The following is a 17,191-nucleotide window of genomic DNA, read 5'->3' as shown; positions in this document are numbered from 1 at the left end:
TGGCGCGTACCGCATGCGTACCGTCATTTTCTTGCATACGCTAGTCGCAAGGCACACATTTGCTGCGTGACGCGCCTAGATCAGGTGGTCCGGCTAGCAATGGGAGCTCGAATTGGACTTTAACTTTCATAATCATTCATTTTCTAATTTAGATGAAAAGTAAGAGTAAAGATTCGGTGGCATTCATTGGATGCATTCATATCTATCTTTGTTTTGCGATAGGGGATCAGGGCGGGCAACATGCTCGCCGTCGTTGTCACCGGTGCCCTGAATTTGCTTTCATTGCGCTTCTGTATGGATGTAGCAGAAAGAAGGTGAAGTGCGCGAATTTAATTTTTGCATATTCAAATACGAACGCATGGCATGCTTACGTCCACTTACACTATTATGCAATGGTGGCAAACTGTGTGATGCATACACTATATGCAATCAAAACATAAAAACTTAGGCGCACGCAAGAAAAATGATATGAATACCTTGATACACAAATCAAAATGATTACGAATGACAATTCACTGCAAGTATAATACAGTTTATTATCCTCGCGCTTAAATTTTTCTCACGTTTATGTGCATGCGCACGCAAACTTCACATTGATTACAGCGTCTTTAAGGACGCTGTAACCAATGGAGGCGAAACGAAGAGGCGCCATGCAGTGTGCTGTGCGATGTCAGCGCACGTTAAAGATCCTTAGGCGGTCGAAATTACTTCGTAGCCTACGGCTTCTATTTCTCTCTTTTTACTTTCACTCCCACCTTCCTCCCTTCCATTACGGCGTGGTTGAGGTGTCCATAGAAAACAAGCCCCGCCGGGGTGGTGCAGTGGTAAGACGCCCGACTACTGTGCCGGAGTACCCGGGTTCGAACCCGACCTCGGCGGCTGCGTTTCGATGGAGGCGAAACGAAGAGGCGTCCGTGTGCTGTGCGATGTCAGCGCACGTTAAAGATCCCCAGGTGGTCGAAATTACCCCGTAGCCCTCCACTACGGCTCCTCTTTCTCTCTTTCCACTTTCATTCCCACCTTCCTCCCTTCCCTTACGGCGCGGTTGAGATGTCCACAGAAAACAAGTGAGACAGTTACCGCGCCTTTCCCTTCCTATAAATAAATCTAGTACTACATAGAAAACAAGTGAGACAGTTACCGCGCCTTTCCCTTCCTTTAAGTCAATCTTTACAGATACTACACCTTTCCAAATTTCCTGTGATCCAATTAATATTAATTATTATTAACTCGGTTAATCGTGTCCGGCGGCCTGTCCCACCATAGTCAATCATCGTGACAGCCACACCGGGAACAAGAGAAACGTTTGTCTAGCTTCATGCCAGCGAGGTTGCCGTAGAGGTGGACAAAGGAGGACAAAATATATTTTTTCAGTCCACAGGGAGAGGGGATGAGGAGGGACCCTCAGTAGAGGGTCCCGTACGAGCGTGCGCGCTTTAAATATCGGCTGTCTCCGCACATTCTGATGCAGCAACTTATTGTGGGAGCCATTTCAACGCGACGAAGGAGAAACCTGAATTTTTTGCAAAGTGAATTTTTGCTGGTTGCAGCTCCCCCCCCCCCCCTCCCCCTCTCTTTAAAGACGCCCTAGCTTGCATGGTAGCGATGGTAGCGATATATAACAGAAGGCATGTGGCCCTGCCGACAAAATTAACGAATATGTCACACTGTGAGGAGATTTTGTCGCATCGCGGCGCCAGAAGATACAGACGGTTTAATGGACGCGCTCCACTTTCACGTTTGGTGATGGGAGGTTTTTGTCGAGCACGGTGGCATCCCTCAGTGTAAAAACTTTGGACCTTAAAAGTTGCCCTCGCAGGTTTTTTAACAATCGGCTGCATCATCCGAAACAATATGAGTCTCCTTTGAGACCCATATTGTTTCGGAGCCTGCCGAAGGCGACGATCTCTGGCTCTCTTTCGCTGCTTTAATTCTCCCGGTGCTTTCTGTCACCCAGGGTTTAGTGGCGGCTACTTGGAATTGGAATTATAGCTCAGGTTACTGGTGCTCATCGATCGACTCAAAATGAGGCGACGTACAGACCGGGGGATATCGTACGTGCTGCTCCTTCGAGGTAGGTGGTGGCGATCGAAGCTGGGCTCTGATATCCGGTCCTATATAGCCTGGCGAAAATTTGTGATGACGGATTCGGGCTTATAGCTACGGAAAATCCCCAACATGGAAGCGTACATGGATTAAAGGCCAAATTTAAGGTCACCCTGCCGTCTTAATTCGTGGGACCTGAAGGGAATACAAACTTCAGCTGCGATAAACCGAGACAGCTGGTGCCGGAGGCGGAGGCCGGCGACCGCCGAGAACAAAACACTCCGCATGCACTCCGCCAGCAAGATGTAGATCAAGCGTGAACATTTTTAGAACTATAACGCAGAAAACTCGCTACTTTTCGAGGTTAGCGCGAGGTGCTACGGACAAAGCTTGTGCGAAAGAAATGTAGATGGGACAGACGTGCCGTGTGCTGTGTGTCAACAAGCAGAAGAGACCGTAGCTAGAACAACAAGTTGTTCTGGCTTATCAAGTGCTACAGCACGCTTTTCCGTTCAAAACTTAAAATTACGATTAAAGAAAACATTATTTATCCCACAATTTATCTTAAGCACACTGGTGTCTACTTTTAGAAGCAAATATCGTGCTCCGTTTACTTTTGTCCGCACCGATATGTTGGGTGTTTGCATGGGTATGGTGGTTTGAGCAGTTTGAGTTCCCGCCTCCACGGCCACAAAATGGCGATTCAACTGCCGTTGATACGACTGACATCGGAAGCACAGCTGGCATCGTTGCTGCAGTAGAAAAAGTAACCATTAATTGAAAGTGTGAAGAGAAATCTGTAGAGGATTGCGGAGGAATGGGAGGAATTTTAGTAAGAATACTTGAACGACATCAGGCGCCGTCTGCTGCGACCCGGTTGCAGCAGCGAAATGCTTCCTGCAACCGGGTTGCAGGAGCAAAATGCTTGCTGCAACCCATGACGTCTTATCCGGTTTAAGAATAACGTCACATCCGGCTATTGTTTTGTCGGTTTTGTGTTGCTTTTAGTAGCAAAATGGCTGGTCGTCGTCCTTCATGGTGGGAGCCGTGAGAGCTGGGTGCTCTCGTGTTGTACGGTACGTAAGCAATTTTTTCTATTCTTTAGATACTTCAGTATGCATGTATTGAGTCATTGCCCGCTGTCTGGAGTTCTACATTTAGTTTTCAACTTCCGTGCGCCCGAATGTTCTGTTGACGACCATTGAGCCTGCTTGGCCGGCAGTGGGCCCGAACGGCCCGAAGGTGTATTATAGAAAGTTTCAATCGAAAGCTCAACGTAGTTCGACACCAAGGAACATGCGGTTAAATACCGCTTATTAGGCCAACCGCACGAAAGTCTCAGTCATGTAAAACACGCCTGACTACCAGTCTTGCGTGCGCCTGAAAACGGCGGGAAACTTGGGTAAGCTTTCCTCAGCGGTCTGGACGAATAATTAATGATTGTAACGTCTTTGAGCTGATGGAGGGACTTAAGGAGATACTAGGACATGACAAAACAACGCGTAGAAGCAAGAAAGGCGAGGATCACTCAGGCCTGTGTGGGAAGCTTTTGTTTCGGTGCACCACGACGTACTAACCATTTGTGCGACGTGACCCTTTGTGTGACCCTCATTGCTGTGACGCGGTGTAGAATAATGATTTAATACCTCATTTTATGACTGCGCACTGTCAAGTGTATGCAGGGCCACTTTCTAATTGCGGTGAGGTAAGCGATTTCGCCTTGTGTTTAAAATGCATCAACATGTACTTGTCTTAATTTCTTTTGTGTGTGTAAACATCGCTTATAAGCTGACGTCTAATATTTGGTACGCAGGGACCATCCTGATATGTGTTTTGGAGTCTAACATGGGCTTGCTGGTTGCTGAGGCTGAACAAATGGGACTATGAAAGGCGGAGGCAGCCTATGCTCCAACGCCTCAAGGTGAGCCCTGTACTTAATTTCAAAACAATTGTTGTGCCACCGGGACTGGTCATTTGTTTTAACTTTTACATGGGGAACATGGCACAGGTCACCAGTTTGCATAGAGTGCATGAATGAATCAAGCAAGCAAGCATTCCTGCAGCTGCAGTGTCCAGCTTGTAGTTTGCAGCCTTTTTTTCTCAGATGCAATCAATGCATTGCAAACAGTGTGCAATGTAACAGTTGATTCAGACTAAGAAAACCAGACTAGCTCCAAAAACAAACAAATGTTTGCACGAGATGGAAGATCAAACCACGCTTTATTGTCTTCTCAATTTGCTGTGAAAAACTGGCAAAGCTGCCTTCTTTAACGAATGATATTCCTGCACAGATTGGTTGTGTCGCTTTTTTGTGCGTGTAACAAAGTTGCTGCAATAACTTTATAGCTTTGGAAACCACTGTGAAAGATAAAATGAGGTCTGCAAGATTGGCATCAATGGCTTGCAAGACAAGCAGCACAGAATATACACCCTGCCAATTCTTTAACAGTATCGCTTGAGCGTCGACTGTCCGAGCAGAAGCAAAGTGGAAATCAGGAGAGGGAACAAGCAGGGAGATGTAATCATGCTGCTTCAGGCTTCAGCGAGTGTTGTCTGCTTGGCTGTTCTGCTCCATTGGCAGCAACCCCTTGAATCAAGTTTCATATCGGAGTTCTGGGAGCGCTCTGCTATGTGCTTGTGGCTTCAATCTGTGCAAACTTGTAACGTTCCAAATATTACACTTGTCCCTGGGTGTCTCAAGGATTTTTTTTTTTTTTTTTTTTTTTTATGCAATGAGAGTACCGATACAACAATTTTTCAAAAGTATCGATGGCAAGAGTTATGGGGCATGTTGGATTTTTTATCGGAAATGTGTGTACTTTGGAGATATTCGCATGATATGCAGATACTATTGCGGCTAAAAACAAACAATGACAGCTTCTCCGGGCACCGGCATGCCTGCCAGCCAATTGTAGCAGGGTTGCTTCACATTGATCAAAGCAGCGTAGCAAACGAGGTTCACTGCAGCAGCAAGAATTGTGAGCACGCCCTCGCACTCTATTGCTTTGTCATCTCCTGCATCTTCCGGCGCAGCAGCGCCGGGCAGTCGACGGTCGCGTGGTACTGTTAAAACATTGTCCAGGTGTACACTGCCTACGGTGGTGTCCATTTCGTAGCAGAGGCAATGCCTGCCTAATGTATATCCTCTTCACTTGACGAGCAAAGAAGCATTCTAGTTTCCCTTGCTGAGAATGGGGAATGCAGCCCAATGTCGAACACTTTCTTTCCGCTCATCAGAGATTATCCTTTTATGCCAGGGGCCTTGGCGCACAGCCCGTGGAGCTGCGTGCTGCAGTCCGCCAGCTCAAAATTTTCAGCTGACGTTTTGAAAGCATTGCCACCAGCCCTAATTTCCAACTAAAATAAACTCAGATTTTGTACCAGTTAGTACGCATTCATTTTTGAAAAGGCGTTGACCACTTAATCTGCGTGAACTTTCATTTGACATCACTATGCCTTCAAAAGCAAGGAGCCAGACATCCTGCCTTCTCTTTTGTTTCTAAGTGTTCTTTTTTTTTTTTTTTTTTTTTGATTTTCTTGTTGAAGATTATAAGTGTGATATTTATTAACAGGTGTACCATTTCAGTACCTCTCTCTGAGCGATCCTGAAGCTGCTTTTGTCCGGCATTGAAGTGGAAACAGCACACATTGCTTTTCTTTTGCAATAATAGGAGCGCTTGGTCTGACAAAACGAAATTTTGCTTATTTTTGTTCATTTTATTGTTATTTACTGTACTTTGTTTCCTGTTGTTTTATTACTTTCTGGCTCCTGGGTCATGAGAGAAAAAGCTTTCTCAATGCAGCCCACGTAGCAATATGAGTTTGAGACCCCCTGCTCTATGCCCATAATGGCGTGGGGATCAATGGATAATTCATAATTAGTTTGTCTGAAAAGTAATTGTTTAGCAAAAAGCGACCATATGCCACTGGTCGGCCCAGACCCACAACCTCCGCATCATGGTGTTAGAAGTGTGTGAACGGGTCGCTCCGCACCGAACAGTAAGTGGCAATACCGATGCTCTGATTTCCTTAGGCTGCCGAGAGACTGCGTTGACTGTTGGTGGCCGCGGGTTCGCTGGGTGCCGCAAGGATTGCCAGTCAGTTCTCAACTTGCATCGGTGCACATTTTGTTTTTCTCGCTGACGCCCCCACTCCATGCCTTTCTTCGATCACGGTATATTCTAAGTTGTAATGTAATGTAATGTGGAAAAAAAAGTGCATTGTTCACCACTGCAATACAGGCTACGTATTCTGCAATGAAAAATGTCAGCTTTCTTCGGTGCGAAAAGATGTCAAACGACTTCAGCTATGGTGGCCGGCATACTAAGAAAGGACCGAGCTATACAGCCACTGTTTGTGAGGGGCACTTGGAGCCCAGGTTTGTGTCCAAAACATGGACGACAGAGTTAAATGGGCATGTGCTGCAAAGCGTTGCGCGTTGCTAGCAAAGGAAGCGGTCCCCACGATATTCTCTGCCTGCCTTGCCTACCTTTCAGACATCGAAAAGTAGAAAGCGACCCACTGAAAGGCAGCCCCAGGAACCGAAAAAATAGAAGATCGTCAAACCTTCTGTAGAAGCGTCAAGTGAAGGTAGCACGCGCTTCACACGACACTGCGTGGGCATGGACAGGCCCAAAAGCTGAGTGTGGCTCAACCCACGGCCCGTCTGGGCCGACACATGAACATTTTTGCTGGACTCTGAGTGGGCTTAAACGTACGGGTCTGAGCCGGATTCGGGCTTGTACACATGGGGCCGATGTCCTTTATAGTCACTTTGTCAGAGTAAAATACACATTCGCGGCGTAGCTGCAGCGAAATGGATAAAATAACCATGGTACGCTCCGAGAAAGAAGTTTAGTCTTCTTGGCTTATTTATTTACTTATTACGGCACCGCGGTGGCTTGGTCATTAAAGCTCTCGAGTACTGAGCTGGGATACCCTAGTCTGATCCTAATTGGGAAACAGCATTTTGGTCGAAGCTGAAAGCATTGCAGGCATATACTTAACGATGGCAGTTTCATTGAAGAATCCCAGGTGGCCGAAGTGATCTGGAAGCCTCTGCTACGGCGTCCTCACACTTTGAGCCGATTTGGGACCATTGCTCCAGAGACATAGCCCTTTTGTTGTTTTTTTTTGGCGTCATGTACACTTTTTTTTTTTTTCTCCACGTGAAAAAATTCAAAACCAAATGTGGGTATGGTTTTCATTTCAATCTGTTGATTGGAACGTCTCATAACTGAAATAGCCGCAAAGGCTTGATAGAGTTTAGAAATGTCCTTGATGATGGAATAAGATAAATCTTGAATGAGCAATTTTTAAATCGAGTCGATCAGAGTCGTAAACAATTAGGCGTGCGCCGGCCACATTGAACGATACAAACGAATATATGAAATTACTCCCCTCGGTTACTAAAGAGCAGCAGTCAAACACCGCTCTTGCATGTTTTAAAGCGTAAAATGCCATGTGCGGGTTACGCTGGTGTGGTGCAGCGTGAAGTTCGCCTAATAAATTAGAGTAGCGCCAGGTGAGGCTGTTTCAGCTATCAGCGAGCACAGACAGTCTGGTCTGCAATAAGGCACTTCTACATATGGTCAGTTTTATACAGTCGTGCCTCGTTAATATGGACACTTTGGTTTCCGAACAAAACTGTCCATAAAGCGAGTCATCCATAATAACGAGTCATGAATAAAACGAAAAGAATTTTATTGAGAAAAAAAAGAATTGTAATTAATGACTTCTTTTGTAGATAACGGTGTGCACTTGACACAAATTTTGACAGAACACCGGCAATTTTGAATGCATTATCCTTATCATTGTTGTCTTCGAAAACTGGTAGTGGAGTCTGAAGCAACTCGCGTACAATGACACACGTGATGGTGGGCTTTGTGTTGGTGTTGGTTTAACTTTCGAGCATGAATCGGCGTCCGATTTTCTACTCACCATCACTTTCAAAATGGGCTCGGCACTGAGCAAAGTAGCCGCTAAGTAGCTGCTTGAGATTCTTCTGAGGCGAGGAAACAGTCGAGCTGTCGATACTAGTCCCTCAAGGCTTAGATTGACTGAGATGGCTTTTGCTGCTTGTGTTCACAGATTGCTTGCTTCGCGCCGACGTTCAGCTCTGTTCTTTTGCGTTTAATTCCCACCATGCCAAAATCCAGACTCCAGTTGAGGGTTACAGGCTCCTGATACTTTGCACTTTCTTGCTTAGTTAACCTTTCTGCCTTTCCGTTCTTCTGATTCTTTCTTTTTTGCCTTGTACTGTTTCCGTAAGGAAGCAAGAGTCAAATTGGCAAGCTGCTATGCGGAGGCTATAGAACATCCCATCTTCTTGGCGCCGTTTCTATGTGTTCGTGTAAGACAAACACTGCAAGCTGAAGTACAGTTTAGAACGACGATTAGCCGACTACGAAGAGCTCAGACCTTGTCAAGGCCACATCGTTGACTTAAAGCGAAGCCGACATGCGGACCCGCCTCAGGTGCAAAATGTGGCAGTTCGGCAGCAACAGGGACGAAAACCAGGAGCCTGAGAGGGAACCGCGCCCAGGACGGGACGCCCGGTCTCGGTTGCATGCTCGTACATCGCCTTTCTTTTGTCGCCCTACTTTGTGAGTGTGTCTTAACTCTCACCGAAAAGAGTTTACGGCTTCATGGAACACATACTGTGCTTTGGGAAAGAAAACTTCAGTTCCCACCACCACTGTATGCACTTTTCTTTCTTCCTGTCATTTCTTTCTTACGCTTTTACTGGCCTCTCTGTTCACGTCCAGCAGAATTTATTGCAACCACATGTTGCTGTTTTCCCGACTGCGGCGGCACTGCCGCTGCACCCAGAAATCTCCTGGTTCTCCCCTTTCAGGGTCTTTCTTACGCCAACCCTCGGTTTGCTGTGTAAGTTCCTCTCCGCTCTTGCGCCCCACGCTCGCTTTTATTCTTTCCAACCCCACAGGACTCGTTCAGGCAGCCGGTTGTATCGGCTGTTGCGTAGGTTCGCGGGCGGCGTGCCCTTATTTAACTTGCGTTCGGACTCCTCTGCTTTTTTTTTCAAGCATTTTCCATATTACCGAGACAAAAATACATGGGCCCAAGTGGGCCGTTTACATTCTTCCCCTGTCCATTGTCCAGACAGCGAGTTTCCATATTAACGAGGAATAACTACACTGAAAAAGTTTCGTCCCCAGAAAAACTGTCCATAATTCGGGTCGTCCATATTAAAGGGGGAACGACTGTATACCACTGGAGGCTAGGAACTGGAAACCTTATACAAACCACTGGTAAGGGCCAACATTCGAACGCTTGATGAGGTGCAATCTTTTTCAAGGTTGGTGTTCAACACTCGTGACGCCTCAGCCACAGATACAGTCTTGCTGCCGCAGCGGCGCCATCTTCTACATGCAGAATCAGCGAAGAGCATTGCAGCCAGAACACGCGCCGGCCCTGGCGGCGGTGCTGTTGTGACCTATGATATAACGGCACCTCTCGCACACCACAGGGCGGGCACGCCACCTGAGCTTCTTGTCTTTCTTCTACCGCCGTCACCTCCAGTTCAAGATACATTAATTCGAGAAGAATATTGGCTTTCTCTTTCTTTGATGGAGGTAGTACCTACGCTTGACGAATGGCAGTTTTGGCATGGCGTGAAGGCTACATACGCACGTTATTGGCTACTTTGCGTTTCCTCCTAACCTTTCTACGACGGCGCAAGAAGTCGTAGGGTGCTGATGCTCCGGACCAGGATGGGGGGGTGATGATGAAGTACCAGCACCTCCAACCAAATGTTACGATACGGCAAGCCGATGAAAACAGGAGAACACAGGACAGAGAGATGGTCGATGACAGTGAGATGACGTTTAATGAAAAGTGTTGCCGGGCCTAGCGCGAGCGCTCTTGTCCGCGCCACTGCCCGCTTTTTCTTCTTTGATGTCGTCCGTAACAATATCATTTGACTTTAGAAACGTGCTCTAAAACAATTTGAATGCTTCAAAACTTCCGTTTTATAGCTTCAAAGTGCTCGAGCCTGCTTCCACCTCTCCAAGTTGGTTTGTGGTTCAGGTCATTATTGACAGTTCTGCATGACTGAATTGATGTCTTCAGTTTGGAGTTTTGGGGAGGGTTGCATCCATTGGGAAGAGTGAAAATGCTGGCTGAAGATAAGGAACGCAGCATTATGAAAATTCCGATTGCTATTGGGCAACCATCTCATGGATGATGGCACTTGAAAGCGTTTTGACTGGAGGTACCCGCACTGCTTGGGCTAGGCCAGTGCAGCACTTCATCTTACAGGAGCATATGCACCTAATCTTGGTCGCATTTTGCTTGTTAACGACATGCAAGACATTGCTCTGTACAGATCATCACCTGATTTTTATCTTCAACAGCCAAATAATCTATTATTGATTTTTTGTCTTATCTGTTTCAGGGTGTCTATACTCCATTAACACACTGAATGTTGGTAGTGCTGCTACTGCACTTAAAGTCAAGTGTTGGTCTCTGTTTGCAATATTTTTTAGCTGCTATGAGAAGTAAGATGCTCATGGACAGCCTCCTTAACAACATGAACTGGTGTATTTGTGATGAGGACTGTATATCAAAGACAGCCAGAGGTTTTATGATGCTGGCATTGTAGCAACTGTTGTGGTGCTGCAGTTCGATGAGGGATTTGGCCATCTTGTGGTTGTTGCCTGTTTGCTGTGGCCACCCTCAAAGTAAATAGCTGTGGTCCTGTCACACAGTTTGAGAACTTCTTGTTACTTGTATGGAAACTACTGTTTGGCACAAAATGACTTGTGGCTGCCATCATGTGCGTTATAGACATTTGGGTGGAACAGTTCCTCATTCTTTTTCACAGCCCATAGGAAGGATTTCGCAAGTTTAGAAAATGAAAAGTCCACAGCTGAATTAGTCGCGATTCTGGAATCATGCTGTGTAGTCGACAAACGCTACAGTCTGAGAGCAACGCATGTCGTCTAATGAACAGTGCAAGCGAAACTTCTTGGATGCAGCAGCAAATGAAAATGTGCACACATGGTTTTCAAGATGTCTCAACGTTTATTTATATGCTTCACAACCTACCAAAGCCCGCACGCTTGCGTTATACCAAAGCAAAATCAGCTGTCTGTTCTGATGTCTGCGGCCAGTATTGATAATTTCATATCAGTTCTTTACTACCCATGGTGTCCATTTCTGCTGTGCATGTGCACTGCAGTGATACATTGTCACATGCATGCAGAGAGCACTAGTACTGGCCTTACTTAGGGTAACCTTTTCGCTGTTTTGGCTTTTCTCGTTCTTGAGCTATGCTACAGGGTGCACACTTTTCTTTTTGTCTAGTTCCTTTGACGAGTCATGAATTCAGCATTTTTGCTTCTTTCCTTTGTGAGGGTGTAGTGACCATATGCAAATCCACTATTAGAATATATGAGCTGCTGCATAGTCTGCAGTCCTGTTATCTTTTTATTTAAATTTGGTACGTCTCTGAGTTTCTCCGGGTGTTTTGTTATTGTTCTGAGCTTGCATTCTTTTGTTTTTTTCTCCCCATGACAGCCGACCCTGCACGTGACTGATACTAGTCGAGAGATCACAACAGCTGCCCACCTTTCAAAGCATGGCATTCCTTGGCCCAAGTTGACTGCTCTCTGTGCTACTGGCTCAACAGTGTACTCACAAGTCTGCACTTCACTTAAGAGCGTAATGGCAACACACACATGTTGGCCATAGCTTCCCATAGCTTCTGTGTCAAAATAAAGTATTCCTACTTATGTGCCTTTTCATTCATTATTAACGCACATGATTGGAGTAATAAACACTCCAGTGCCAAAACACCATGTTGACACGCTCATTTATGTTTAGACTGCCAACCTTCTGCATTACTTCCCTTTTGTTACCTACCTAGAAAGGTAAGTATTTACTGTATGTGTCATAGAACCACATGTATTTGTTATTCCTTTTGAGACTGGAAATAATCCGCAAAACCAGTAAGTAAGAAAAGTTCACAGATATGTTTCGTAGACAATTTTTAGAGGTAAGCCCAATGAAGATGTTTCGAACTGCAGACAGGGACTGATGATAAAATGGCAAAGTGGGCGGTGTTTGTTGAATTGCATAAGATTGGTTTAATTCAGTATTTTGCAGATGAGCAGCAACTTTCTTAATTGCAATGCTTGCTTACACCCATACTGTCACCTCATGTAATGCTCAAACATTTGGCAGTGCTAATCACTTTACTAAAATATTGAACTCTTGGCCCTTCAAAGTGAATTGTGTTCAGTAGCGAGGTGACATGCTTGTAGCAATGAGATCAGATCTAACCTTGGATACCCGCTTAATACACTATTGCTGTGCCTCTTATGCTACTGGGATGGTGAAGCAGCATACTGAAAGGGCATAAAAAAAAAGTGTGTGCAGTAATTCTTTACATGTAACAATAGTTCAAGCCCTCGCCTAATTTAATTTGACTGCATTAAAAGGCCATATTTACCAAAAAAGGCAATTTGAGTGACAAGGATGAGTGGCAGATAGTATGACCGGATAGACTGGTCTGTGTGATGTGAGGGCCATGGTATGGTCCAGCTGCCTACCCAAGCAGCTCCTTTGACATGAGAAGAACTCATTGCCTTTCAGAATCCCGTCAGATGTGTGAGTTGGGAGTTCATTTACATAATGTGGTAATTGGTAATTTTACAAATTGGTATGTGTGATAAAAGTGCAAACAAAGATTGGCGAGTCAACCAGTAGCCAACTAAATGTACAGGGATGAGGATACAGGAGTCGTAAATGCTGTGGCATGTTTTCCTTAACAGCGGTGCTGAAGTGCCCCCGAAATATTTGTTGCATTTGCTCAATTTATGTGTATTTCAGTTTCTGGTATAACCTTTCCCACACCTTTAGGCACAGTAATTGTAAGTAAAATTGGCAGTTAAAAAAATAGCATTGTCAAGATGACAGCGTTCCAAAAAATGGAGAAATAATAATTAAGGTACGTATAGCAGCAAAAGTTGCTACACTGTACCATCAGCATACACGTGTGATCCCAGCCATTTTTGGAACCATAAATGCAGTATTAACATCAGTAGCTTATCAATTCAGTTTCAGACTATCCTCATGTTTGACAAGATTTTAATGATGAAACCTTCAGCTTAATGCCTCCAGTAGCCTGAGTATTCTGAAGCATAGCATTGTTGCCTTACTTAATTGCTTGGCACACTTTCCCATTTTGCAGTGAGAAATTTTCAAAAATTTGGCAGTACTCTGTGAGGGGCAAAGCAAGGTTTTGAAAAAGGAAAATAGAGTAGATGTTTCTGAGTGGACACCCCATGTGCACTGTGAATGAAACTAATCAGCAAAAAAAAAAAAAAAAGAAACATGCTTTCAAGCAAAGTATTGCAATGCTTAATATTACATAGAATTCCTCCTGGCACACATAGATTTCATATTTCAAGCTGCCAGTTTCCATCATGCAAGGACGACATCTGCTAGTTTCTATACAGCACCTTCGTGCTTTCGCACTGGCAAGCCATGTTTCGCGAGAGGGTACCTTTCTAAGTGGACTCAGCTAGGCTTAACCTGATTTCCATGAAATATATATGGAAGGGTGCTTAAACCAGATGCTATCAGGCTTTAAGTATACCTGCAGGTAAGGGCCCTGCCAACTACTATATTTAATAAAGAAAATTTGATATATCTAGTCGTCACTTAGTGTTTGTCATATATACTCCCTCAAGCACAATTAATAGTGGTCTAATCGAGCTGCTTAGTTGATACTAAAAATGAAAACGCAGCACCGACACCAAACATGGACGGGCTACTGCTCAATTAAAACGCCTGGAGAGAGTGCAACGTAAGTCAACTTAATCGCTTTCACTTCTTTCTTGTCGACTGCGACGTAAAGTATCGGCAGCACTTGTGCAATGGTCACCTTTACAAACCAAGCATGCTATGCGTCTGGTCATCGACTGGCAGCTGTCGGCCGGCGCATCGTCGCCGTCGATTCTCCTAGTGACGCCACGCCCTCCGCGGCACGGATTCAACCCTCTTTCCAGTTTGGTTGCTAATGGCCATCAATTTTTGCTGATTATTGCACTATAAGCAGGTAAGCCATCTCTACTAATTGAGCACATAAATAAAATATTTTATCGAATTTAGTTTACAGCGCAGCCCTATGGCAGTCGCGTAACCGGCGAATCGAATAAAGAGCACATCAGAGGATGAAAGTTCGGCGATTCACTCTGATGCATGTCTTACGCACTGGATTTGTTAGAGACCAACATGGAATAATTTGAACAAATTGTTCGATATAAACGGCCATTTGGCTGCTGGATATACCATTGCTTGTAAATCCGGCCGCCCAAAATATATAGTAAAAAAAATTTACTTCTTTTTCTATATTTTATGTTCACAACAAACATATGCATAACCACGCACTGAGATCAAGTGCCACATGAAAATTCGCGCTTCCACTTCAGTTCGAATAATAGCTCTCGAGGTCAAATGTTCGAATGAGTCGCGTTACATATGCTGTGTATGCGAGGTGGGTACGTGGGGGACGAATTAAACTGCACTGCAAAAGATGGCTTGGTTTGGTTTATGAGGTCCCGAAGCAACTCGATCAGGCTATGAGATACGCCGTATATAGTGGAAGGCTCCGAGAATTTCGACCATCTAGCTGGGTTTTTACCGTACCGCGCAGTACACGCGGGCGCCTTGTTAGTATTCGCTCCCATCGAAAAGCAGTCACCCCAGTCAGGATTGAATCCCACACCCTTGGACACAGAAGTCGAGTACGCCAACTGCACCAGCACAGCGGGGGAGGGGGAGGGGGGGGGGGGGCTGCAGAAGACACTGTTGCGTTGTTGGGTGCTTGGTTTTGCCCGCGGCTGCAACGTTTTTGTGACATGGCCATGCAGTTCCGTTCCACCTAGCTTCCACTGGGCCATCGCAATTCAATCTCGACTTCCTATAAAATCGCAACCATGCAATTCCTGGCACGAAGTCGCCTCCTGGTCGAATTAGCGTGGCTTACCCTGCTCGAGTCGCCAGACAGTTCGTTTATACACGCTGGCCAACAAAGACGTACGGGATCTGTTGGCTCTTAAATGATCACAACGGTGCACTGCAATGCCGATCGACGCCACGTACACGCTTACGGGCGGCATGCAATTCGTTGCAGCCTCCGCTGCTGCGGGTGCGGGTCGTGAAAAAAGAAACTATGCCGGGACTGCGGGCATTGCAGAATTAACATGCAGTTTCACGGGGTGGTTCGGCTGGAGGCTTTTAATTGTGCCCGTGTATGTGGTGCGATAACAATTAATTAAGCAGGCGCTGGTATATAACTGATAATACTTTTTAACTAGCCATGCGCACTAGCGCCTCATTTACTAACAGCTATAGGTTTGCTGAGGTCGCAATTATAATATCTATATCAGTTTTTTAAATTTTGGAAACACCATTATCGTCCCCGCTTTTAGCACATGAATTTAGGCCGCGCATGGCAGAAAACGAAACCTCTCGGTCGAGGATAATTTCGTGCGCGCGGCATATATATGTACGGGTGTACGTTGTACGATCACTTCGCTAGCCATTCCTCCCGGGCGCTCCCGAACATTATGAAAGGAGTGACACCCGCGGCGGTGCGTGGCGCGTATTCAGCATGCATGACTAGCGTGGCGATTTGCGCTCACCCGCTGTATAGTTTCGGTTTCGCCTGTGTACGGCCGAAACTACCCGAGCAGGTAGCGTAGATGGCAGCGTACTGCTACAAAGTTGTCACTTGCTCCTTCGTAGCGCACAGGAGGGACGGCAAGCTTCGAGAGCAAGGTATACCCGCACATATGAAACGGGCTCATAAGGGAGCCAGGTCATAGCCTCCTCTATTTTTTCGAAAAAATAGAGGAGGTTATGGCCAGGTACGCGCTCGATCATCACAGTGGTTTCAATTTAGCCCGCGCATAAAAATTTTTTGCGCTAAATACGCCAACAGAATTATGTTTTGGGAAAGTTTACACTGATATAGGTAGAAATACTGACATGGGCGTCGGCATGACCTCCTGCATGGTGCCAACAGATTCTTATTCACTGAAACTGCATTGTCAGAACACTTAGTGACATAATTTGTTCATTCTAGAAGGACAAACTCGTGGAAGTTTAAATTTTGGGGCTTGTGTTATTAAATTAAGGAAAAAAGTATGGGAGATAGAATAAACCCCACCCTTTACAACCCCCTTTACTGATACATTATCAGAAGGTTTGATTTGGTTGTTTAATCTGATGCAAAAATTCATAAGAATATCAATAAATGGACAGCAGAAGACAATTAAGTAGTTCAGTTTGGTAGTTAAAATCTTATGGTTCACTGTATCAAATGCTTTTTGAAGATTAAGAAAAGGTAGCTAATTTTATTTGAGTTGAACATGCCCATGCTTCTCATTTAGTGAATCAGTATATACAAAGCATTCCTAATCACCTGATGGGCCAGCTCATCAAGACACTTACAGTAATTGCTTAACTGTGGCTGCTTCCTCTTTGCATGAAATAAAAAACTAACTTGAATTTGAGGCAAAAATTTCTAAGAAAGGAAAAGGCACAAGTACTGAGTCATCAAAAGTGCCTTAAAATTGAGATACTCACTTAAAATCAAGAGAATTAGCTGCAGTATATGCAGCCAAAGAAGAAACAGAAAAAGGCTTTTGAAATGTCAAAACAAGTGATTTTAATAGCACCCCCAAAATTCAGCAAGAGTACTGGGCAAAGCAGAATTCATTTTACCAAAATTTAATACTCAACTTGGCTGTTCTGCCAATGCCAAATTTTTCTAAAAAATTGCAACACTTAGAAGCACAAAAAAAGCCCAGCCCTGACGGCTTTTGCTTTCTTTTCTAGAATGCATTCATACCTTCAGTTAGAAATGTTAAGGTATAGAAGCACGATCAAAAGAGACCATTCAGAGCTTCATTGGAACTATCCAAAATATAAGTTATAAACTGCAAAATAAAACGACCCACGTTTAAGGTCTTATTGTGTTTTTTAAGTTTCGCTCTCAGCTATGCTGGTCCCTGTAGACCTTTCCTCAACTCTTTAAACTGTACTTCAAGACCTAGTAGAAGTAGTAGTAATAAACTTTATTTGGCTACAAAAATGAGTGCCAAAGAGGCTT

The 17,191-nt window shown here is 44.9% G+C and overlaps 1 long non-coding RNA gene across 1 annotated transcript; it reads left to right on the top strand.

Annotated features, from left to right (window-relative positions):
- The first annotated feature begins 2,906 nt into the window (after nucleotides 1–2,906).
- LOC146185350 (uncharacterized) lies at nucleotides 2,907–11,801 on the top strand. Its single transcript, XR_014707990.1, has 3 exons — nucleotides 2,907–3,122; nucleotides 3,860–3,967; nucleotides 11,587–11,801. It is a non-coding gene; the product is annotated as an uncharacterized LOC146185350 (long non-coding RNA).
- The last annotated feature ends 5,390 nt before the right edge of the window (nucleotides 11,802–17,191 follow it).

Source organism: Amblyomma maculatum, chromosome 6 (assembly GCF_055883805.1).
Source record: "Amblyomma maculatum isolate TAMU_Amacu chromosome 6, ASM5588380v1, whole genome shotgun sequence".
Classification (NCBI taxonomy): Eukaryota; Metazoa; Arthropoda; class Arachnida; order Ixodida; family Ixodidae; genus Amblyomma; species Amblyomma maculatum.
This window is presented reverse-complemented; position numbering and strand designations above follow the sequence as displayed.